The sequence below is a fragment of the Rhineura floridana genome, chromosome 8, assembly GCF_030035675.1.
Source record: "Rhineura floridana isolate rRhiFlo1 chromosome 8, rRhiFlo1.hap2, whole genome shotgun sequence".
NCBI lineage: Eukaryota > Metazoa > Chordata > Lepidosauria > Squamata > Rhineuridae > Rhineura > Rhineura floridana.
Window position 1 is genome coordinate 19,893,830 of NC_084487.1, and position 7,572 is coordinate 19,901,401.

A 7,572-nucleotide genomic window follows, 5' to 3' on the forward strand; every position below is an offset into this window, starting at 1 on the left:
CTTTATGTACCTGTCTCTCTGTGTAAAATCTCTACCCAGCAATGCTAGCAAGGTAGCCAGTGCTTTCCCACATCCTAAGATTCACACTTGGCTCTGCCTGCAACATGAGACTTACAATATTAAACCACAGAAAATACACACAGTTATAACTGCAAGCTCATATTAGACATCCTAGATTGTAAGGGCAATGCTTTTGAGTCTCCCTTGGGATGCAGAGAATTGTTTGGATGCTATCACATCAGTTGGAGGGGGGAAGTAAGGAAATGTCAAGTGAAGGGAAAGTGCAGAATGCAAATGAATCCTAAAGGCAAACAATTTGCAGAGGAAATGGGATTGCATCAGGGACTGTGTTCTAACCTCTTTCTCGGCCAGTTTAGATCCCCAGAGAATTGTGACCACTGGTATGGAGTGTGTGAAATAAGACTGCAACAAAGTTTGGAAGGTCATTGCAGATTCCTGAGATCCCACGCTCCAAAACATGGCCATATCCTGTGAGATAAATGTCTTGCTGTCTTCTCTTATTTGGGAACTGAAACACACAGGGCAACCAACAGAACATAACCCTTTCCCCCTGGTTCTGTGTCAACTTTCCATCATGCACAACTGGGAAAACTCTAGCCCCCATTCAGTAACAAATATATACACAGAGATAATAATAAGCTGGATCAGCCCGTAGGTATTTTAATGTCTGCTCTGTAACAATGGACAGGCAGATCATCCCATTTCCATTTCATGTTAGGTTCACATGTACTCAGTCATATCTTTTTTCCCCTGTCCTGGTTTTCTTTGTGGGTTTGTTGTAATTAAAAAATGCATGAAAAAATCGCAATTAAGTTGTACACATTTTGCACTCGTTCTTCCCCTAAATTTTTTTTTTTGCTTTTCAGTGCATTCCTCCCCCCCCCAAATATAATTGTGTGCACTTTTTAAAAAGTAATAGTACAAATTTATTTTATTGCTAACTTGGTAATTAGGCTTTACAACTTTTTGGTAACTTTTCCAGTATTTTAATATAATGCTGGTTATACTTTTATTAAGTATTAACATTGAGGCTTTATGGAACTGGCATGAATCACAGCAGATCTTAATGATAAATTGTCAATGACAGAAAAATATTCTGTTAAGAAACCAATCAGACTCATGTTTATGAAGATAACCCAGGTGCAGGAGCAGAGATCCTTTGTAGGGGAGAACGGGATGCTTCACTCTTTCCAAGCCCAATTTGTTTTTCTCCCAGCTGGACTTCCAGTTTCAGAGACTGACTAAGAGAAAAATAGGGTAAAATGCCTTCCCTTGCTACCACTACTCCCCACCCCTGCATTAGTGTTACTGGGGAAACACAACATTCCTATCCCTGAGTTTGCCTCCAAACATGTATCTCTATTTTTTTAAAAAAAATAATGATTTCTTTTTCAAAGAAAAACATAGAATCTTTCAGTCTCTAGCAGAATACAAGTGAATAATAGATTATCAGGACAGGTATCAACACCAAGGATAGGTTAGAATAGCCTAAGATCCACCTGAAACTGTATTGCAGAACTCAAAGAAGGGCACCATCCAATTGACAGCTGTGTTCCGATCCATATATGTCTGACAGGGAATTAGGTCGATTCACTTTTAAAAGGAGTCCACAGGAATTTCTCCTCCATCTCTATGGGTAACATCTTCATAAAAAGGAACCAAAATGTAGGATAAATGCTTCTCTAATAAGAACAGACCGCTTATAAGCTTGAGGAGGAGCAGCTCAAAGAGAGAGCACCTATTCCTCTTTGCTTACCCTCTGACTCCCATGCTCTTCTTCTGTTGCTTCCTCTCTGTAATGTTTTAGAATCTAAGGATCCTGTCCCAAGGAGGTTACAATTTAGGGTGCATCTGAACCCAGGCTGCTGCAGCGGGTCCATTGCTGCATCTGCAGCCCTGCTGAGCATTCTGGCCCAGATGGATGGTAGGGGGACAGGCAGATCTCTGCAATATCTATCTGTCTGTCTGTCTGTCTGTCTGTCTGTCTGTCTGTCTGTCTGTCTGTCTGTCTGTGTATACAGAGTCACACCCCAAAGAATGTGATAGTAATAACTCTCATACTTTTAAAGTCTTGTTTGCTATTGCTTTATATGGCAACAAACCCATTCTCTGTATAAAAGATTTAGGGTTGCCAGGTCTCCGGTTTTCTGCCGGAGACTCCAGCAAAAGGGGGCTGTCTCTGGCCTTCGGCTATACTTCAATTTAAAAGGTGGATCTCCGGCTTTTTATTGGCCCCCTCAGCCATGCATGCGTGATTGACACATGCATATGTTTGGCTGTGGCTGGCCGCTTTCCCGCCCTCTTTCAGTCAGGCAGTCGCAGGCAGGGACTAGAGACGAGGAGGACTGAGCGCCGCCGCCCCTGCAGGGACCCCCAGCAGCAGCCCCTGCCTGCTCCCGCCACCCACAGAAGTACAGGTGAGGGTGATGGGTGGAGGCGAGCAGTGGCAGTGGAGGCCAGGCTGGGCCGGCTGCTTCTCAGCCCCGGTCTGGAGCCAGTTCCCCTGGGGCTCAGCAGTCTCTGGCTGGGGGAAAGGACGGCCGGCCGCTTCACCCCTCCTGCTGTGGGTGCCGCTGGGTGGCAGCGGCCGCGATGGGGCTCAGCAGACTCTGGCTGGGGGGGCCTATCGCGGCCGCTGCCGCCCAGTGGCGCCCACAGCAGGAGGGGTGAAGCCACCGGCCGTCCTTTCCTGAGCAGGGGAACCGGCTCTGGGGCTAAGAAGGAGCCAGCCCTGGCCGGCCTCCACTCCTGCTGAGGCTGCCCGGCTGCGTGGGCCCCATCTCCTAGCAACCGCTGCCAAGACGGGGCCCACGCAGCCTAGCAGCCTCAGCAGGAGCCGTGGAGGGCAGGCCGGGCTGGCTCCTTCTTAGCCCCGGAGCTCCTGCTCCGGAAAGGACGGCCAATGGCTTCACCCCTCCTCCCTCTGGCTGGGGGGGCCCATCACGGCCGCTGCCGCCCAGCAGCGCCCACAGCAGGAGGGGTGAAGCCGCCGGCCGTCCTTTCCTGAGCAGGGGAACCGGCTCTGGGGCTAAGAAGGAGCCGGCCCTGGCCGGCCTCCACTCCTGCTGAGGCTGCCCGGCCGCGTGGGCCCCGTCTCCTAGCAACCGCTGCCGAGACGGGGCCCACGCGGCCTAGCAGCCTCAGCGGGAGCCGTGGAGGGCAGGCCGGGCCAGCTCCTTCTTAGCCCTGGAGCTCCTGCTCTGGAAAGGATGGCCGACGGCTTCACCCATCCTCCCTCTGGCTGGGGGGGCCCATCCCAAGAATGTACCAAAAAGCATATAAAATCTGTATTTTACTGAAAGTGTGTCGGGAAAAAATGGCATATTTTAGGCTAAAAATGCATGCATACACCAATTAGTATTTGATGTAAAGCATTTAGAAGTTTCTTATGATTAAGCAGTACACAAATGTCATTAAATGAACAATGCCCACAATAAGGTAATAAATAAGGCAAAATGCCCACAACATGCCTATTTAAAAAAATACAAAAATGAAATGCATTCTGTGCATTAAAAAAATCACAAATTTATATGGAAACAGGACAGAAAATATTTAGGAATGAAGGTATGTGAAACTGGCTTAGGCCAGAAATAGACTGATCTAGCCATCCTTCATAAAGGGCAAAGTGTTTGGATCTTTTTAGTGTACAAAAAAGTCAACTAAGTGTGTGTGTGCAAGGGAGGGGGGCATAATAAAGATTATGCATGATGTGGGGAAGTTCATTTCCCTCTCTCACAGTACTAGAACTTCAGACATTCAATGAAATTAACTAGCAGAACTTCAGGACAGACAGAAGAAAATCTTGAATAAACATATTCTTTAAAAAGAAAAGACCTCCACACATCTTCATACCAACCCTGTGAGGTAGGCTAGGCTGAGAGCTTCATGGCCCAGCAGGGATTTGATCCTGGGGTGTTCCAACCTCACTGAATCTCATATAGAGTGGTTAACTGGTTAGTGCGCGGGGTGGGTGTGTTCTTGTCCAGATACATTAGCCCTCCTTAGACCGGGGCTTAATCTGAGTCAGTGCTCAACCCCTAAACCACTTTTCCATGACAGTGCTCAGCTATGGCAGTAGTGAAGCAAAGTACCTCTGAGGGTGTGCAGAGTGCATTTCTTTTGCTGCTAAGTGATTATAGCCACCCTCAGCCATACATTAAGAACTAGGCCAAAGGGCATCCTGGTCAGAGGGTATAAGCTTTCCAACATGCTCAAAACCTTGGCGCCTCTCGTTATAGAAATAAAACCCACTGTGCTTGAACATAAACAGTCCTTTTTAAAACAGGAGGTGGCTTGAGAGAGAGATTTCGCTTGCTGTGGTGTGGGCACACACATGCACCCTTCTTTCTTCCTACTGTCACTTCTGACAGAGCTGGCAGTAGGTGAACATAAAGCCAAAAGCAAGCTGGACATCCTTCTTTTCATTCTTTCTCTCACCCTCTTTTCTTTATCACCTCTCATTTGTCTGTCCTTCCCTAATAAAGGCCATGTCAAGTTACTGAACTGTAGAGAACTGCTAAGGATACACAACAGCTTTTGCAAAACTGAGTTTATTATGGAAACCTGATTCTTAGCTGATCTTTTGCCACTGGTCCTTGAACTCATTGGAGCCGGTGAATGTCACCTGGCAATTTACAGCGTGGCAGAGATTGCCTTCTTGCATCCAACTACAGAGCCAGAAACTTCAGCAAAGCACCCAAAAGATTCATCCCAATCTACTTTCTGCCCACTTGGTCCTGCCCTGTAGCTAGCGTGGGGCAAATGGGTGCACTGCCCTCCCCTAGAGCTGTGTTTTTCTCCCCACCCCCACCCCATTTTTTTTTAAAAAAATGTGTTTTTAATTTGTGACATGACAGTCTCCATTTAAATAATGACAGCTTGTTTTAAGAACAGGAGCAATTTAAGAATAGGACCCTCTGAAAAATTCAGTGAATAAGGTAGAGCGAGTGCACAACAAAAGCTTCATCTAGAAGAGCCCCCCAAACTATGCTCATTCAAGACTTTTCCCTGACTGAGGGTGGATTTTTCATTATCACAATCACCCTATAATTAAGGGATCCAGAAAAAAAGCTTATATAGTAACATGGCCATTGAGGAATTAAATATTAGAACTTTGTATTATGGATTGAGAGCCAGTATGGTGTAGTGGTTAGAGTATCGGACTAAAACCTGGGAGACCAGGGTTCGAATCCCCACACAGCCATGAAGCTCCCTGGGTGACCTTGGGCCAGTCACTGCCTCTCAGACTCAGAGGAAGGCAATAGTAAACCACCTCTGTCTGAATACTGCTTACCATGAAGACCCTATCTGGGACCAACTTGAAGGCAGTCCATTTCCATTTTGCATCACCCTAAGCTTGTGAGAAAGAATGACCTTGTCACTTCAGATGGACCTAGGAACACCCTATTTTAGGTAAGATTTCTATTTTAATCTCCAGAGATTTTTTTTTGAATGGCATGCTCCAAGCAACTGTGGTTGATACAATGTATCATGCTTAATGACGTCACTAGGGCCCACCCCGTGACGTCACTAGGGCCCACCCGTGACATCACTAGGGCCCGCCCCGTGACGTCACTAGGGCCCGCCCAGTGATGTCACTAGGGCCCGCCCCCATTTTCTCAGGTTTTTGGATGGCTCTGACCTGGCAACCCTAAAAAGATTACAACTACCTTCAGCCTCCTTAGGATGCACAGAACAGCTACAAAACTGTCTTAACTGCAACGGCTCATATTCCTTTGGACTTGATATTCAGATGGTCTTGTGAAGAAGGCAGAGTCTTCTTTCCTTCTGGCTTGGCTCCTGTAAACAGACAAAAGCAGGCCTGTAAGTTAAAAAAAAAAAGCTGCAGGCCTTTCTTACAACCCCTCTGGAGTAGCTTCCTACTTCCTGGGTCAGGATCGCTGAAATCCTAGGAGAACACTCATCTCTCTCTGTAAAGCTGTTGTGTGCATGCTCCAGAAGCTAGCTGTAGGAAGAGAAGGGGGAAAGGTAATTGTCACACCTTATGCCAGTAAACACAGGCACATTAAATTTCTGTTCAATACAGCTACTAATGCAAGGCATGACAAGAGTATGGGTACATAGAATCATAGAATCTTAGAGTTGGAAGGGCCCTATAAGGCCATCGAGTCCAATCCCCTGCTCAATGCAGGAATCCAAATTAAAGCAGACCCGACAGGTGGCTGTCCAGCTGCCTCTTGAATGCCTCCAGTGTTGGAGAGTCCACCACCTCCCTAGGTCATTGCTTTCATTGTCCTACTGCTCTAACAGTTACAAAGTTTTTCCTGATGTTCAGCCAAAATCTGGCTTCCTGCAACTTGAGCCCATTATTGCATGTCCTCTACTCTGGGACAATAGAGAAGAGATCCTGGCCTTCCTCTCTGTGTGGCAACCTTTCAAGTACTTGAAAAGTGCTATCATAGCATTACAAACGTGTGAAGGGAACTTCTATTTTAGTTAAAACAGAACTTTTGAATCTCCCCCATGTCTTGGGAAGGATGAGGGAGAAATTTGATTTGGTCCTGATTTATAATGTATCAAATTCACACTTTCCAAAACATTAGAGAACCAAGACAGCCTTTCTTCAAAATTCACGCTTCTCTGAATTTTGCGATTCTGAGATGCCACCAACCATTGTTTAGAAAACTGTATGTATTAGGAGAAACTGTCCATAAAAATGAATATGTTAGTGAAAACAACATACACAAATGCATTATATTAGGAGAAATTGTTTGTAAAAATGTGTACATTAGTCAAAACTGCTCACAAAAATGTGTTTATTAAGGGAAATTCCCACCAAAATGCTGTAGATTTTTCATGGGACTTAAAAAAAGAAGTTCACAAATTGCTGCAGAAATGTGGAGAGCTGAATATCAGGTTGGGAAAATGAGAAATGGAGAGAATTGAAACGGACAGCTCTTCCCATTCCTACCTGGGAGATCCACAAGCTGCCCTCGCAGTGCGAGTTCACTCATTTCCCAGGGTGCGAAAATATGCAATCATTCTGCTCTGGATGAGATGATGATCGAGGGGACAGGAAGCATGAAACCCTGGCACCTCCTTTCCCACTTGCATCAATGTTACATCTGCAATCGCTCCAAGTAGGACGGAGGTTGGACAGTCCATGAGGAAGAAGTTAAAAAGATTTCTCTGCAACACCTCCACACCCCACAGTCACTTTTGAAATAAAGAAAAGCAGGCCCTTGGTCTGGGGTAATTCCTGCAAAGAACAGTCTGGATCCTAATTATGCAAGAGTAATTGTAAGAGAGAGAAATCGTTTTTGGGGAGGTGGGGAGGGAGTCTGAGCAGCTGCTGGACATTTCCTATTAAGCAGGATGTATTCTCCCTGAGGGATTTGCCTTGGCTTAAAGAGGAAAACCCCTGATAACATCTGCACTTTTTAAACAGGGCATTTGAATTACTTATGGTTATTCTTCTGTACTAGTGTGTGTCTGTGTATGTGGAAGAGGGATGGACAAATCTGTCAGCTTCAGTTTTCTCAGTTTCTCACTTTTCCATTTTTAATTTCTGTTCACCACAGTTCTGCATTC

General features: G+C 45.9%; 1 long non-coding RNA gene across 1 annotated transcript; it reads right to left on the bottom strand.

The window, feature by feature from the left end:
• Positions 1 to 970: 970 nt before the first annotated feature.
• On the bottom strand, positions 971 to 7,280 carry LOC133363290 (uncharacterized). Its single transcript, XR_009757654.1, has 3 exons — positions 6,953 to 7,280; positions 5,691 to 5,820; positions 971 to 1,262 (listed from the first exon to the last, which is right to left on the bottom strand). It is a non-coding gene; the product is annotated as an uncharacterized LOC133363290 (long non-coding RNA).
• Between the last annotated feature and the right edge of the window lie 292 nt (positions 7,281 to 7,572).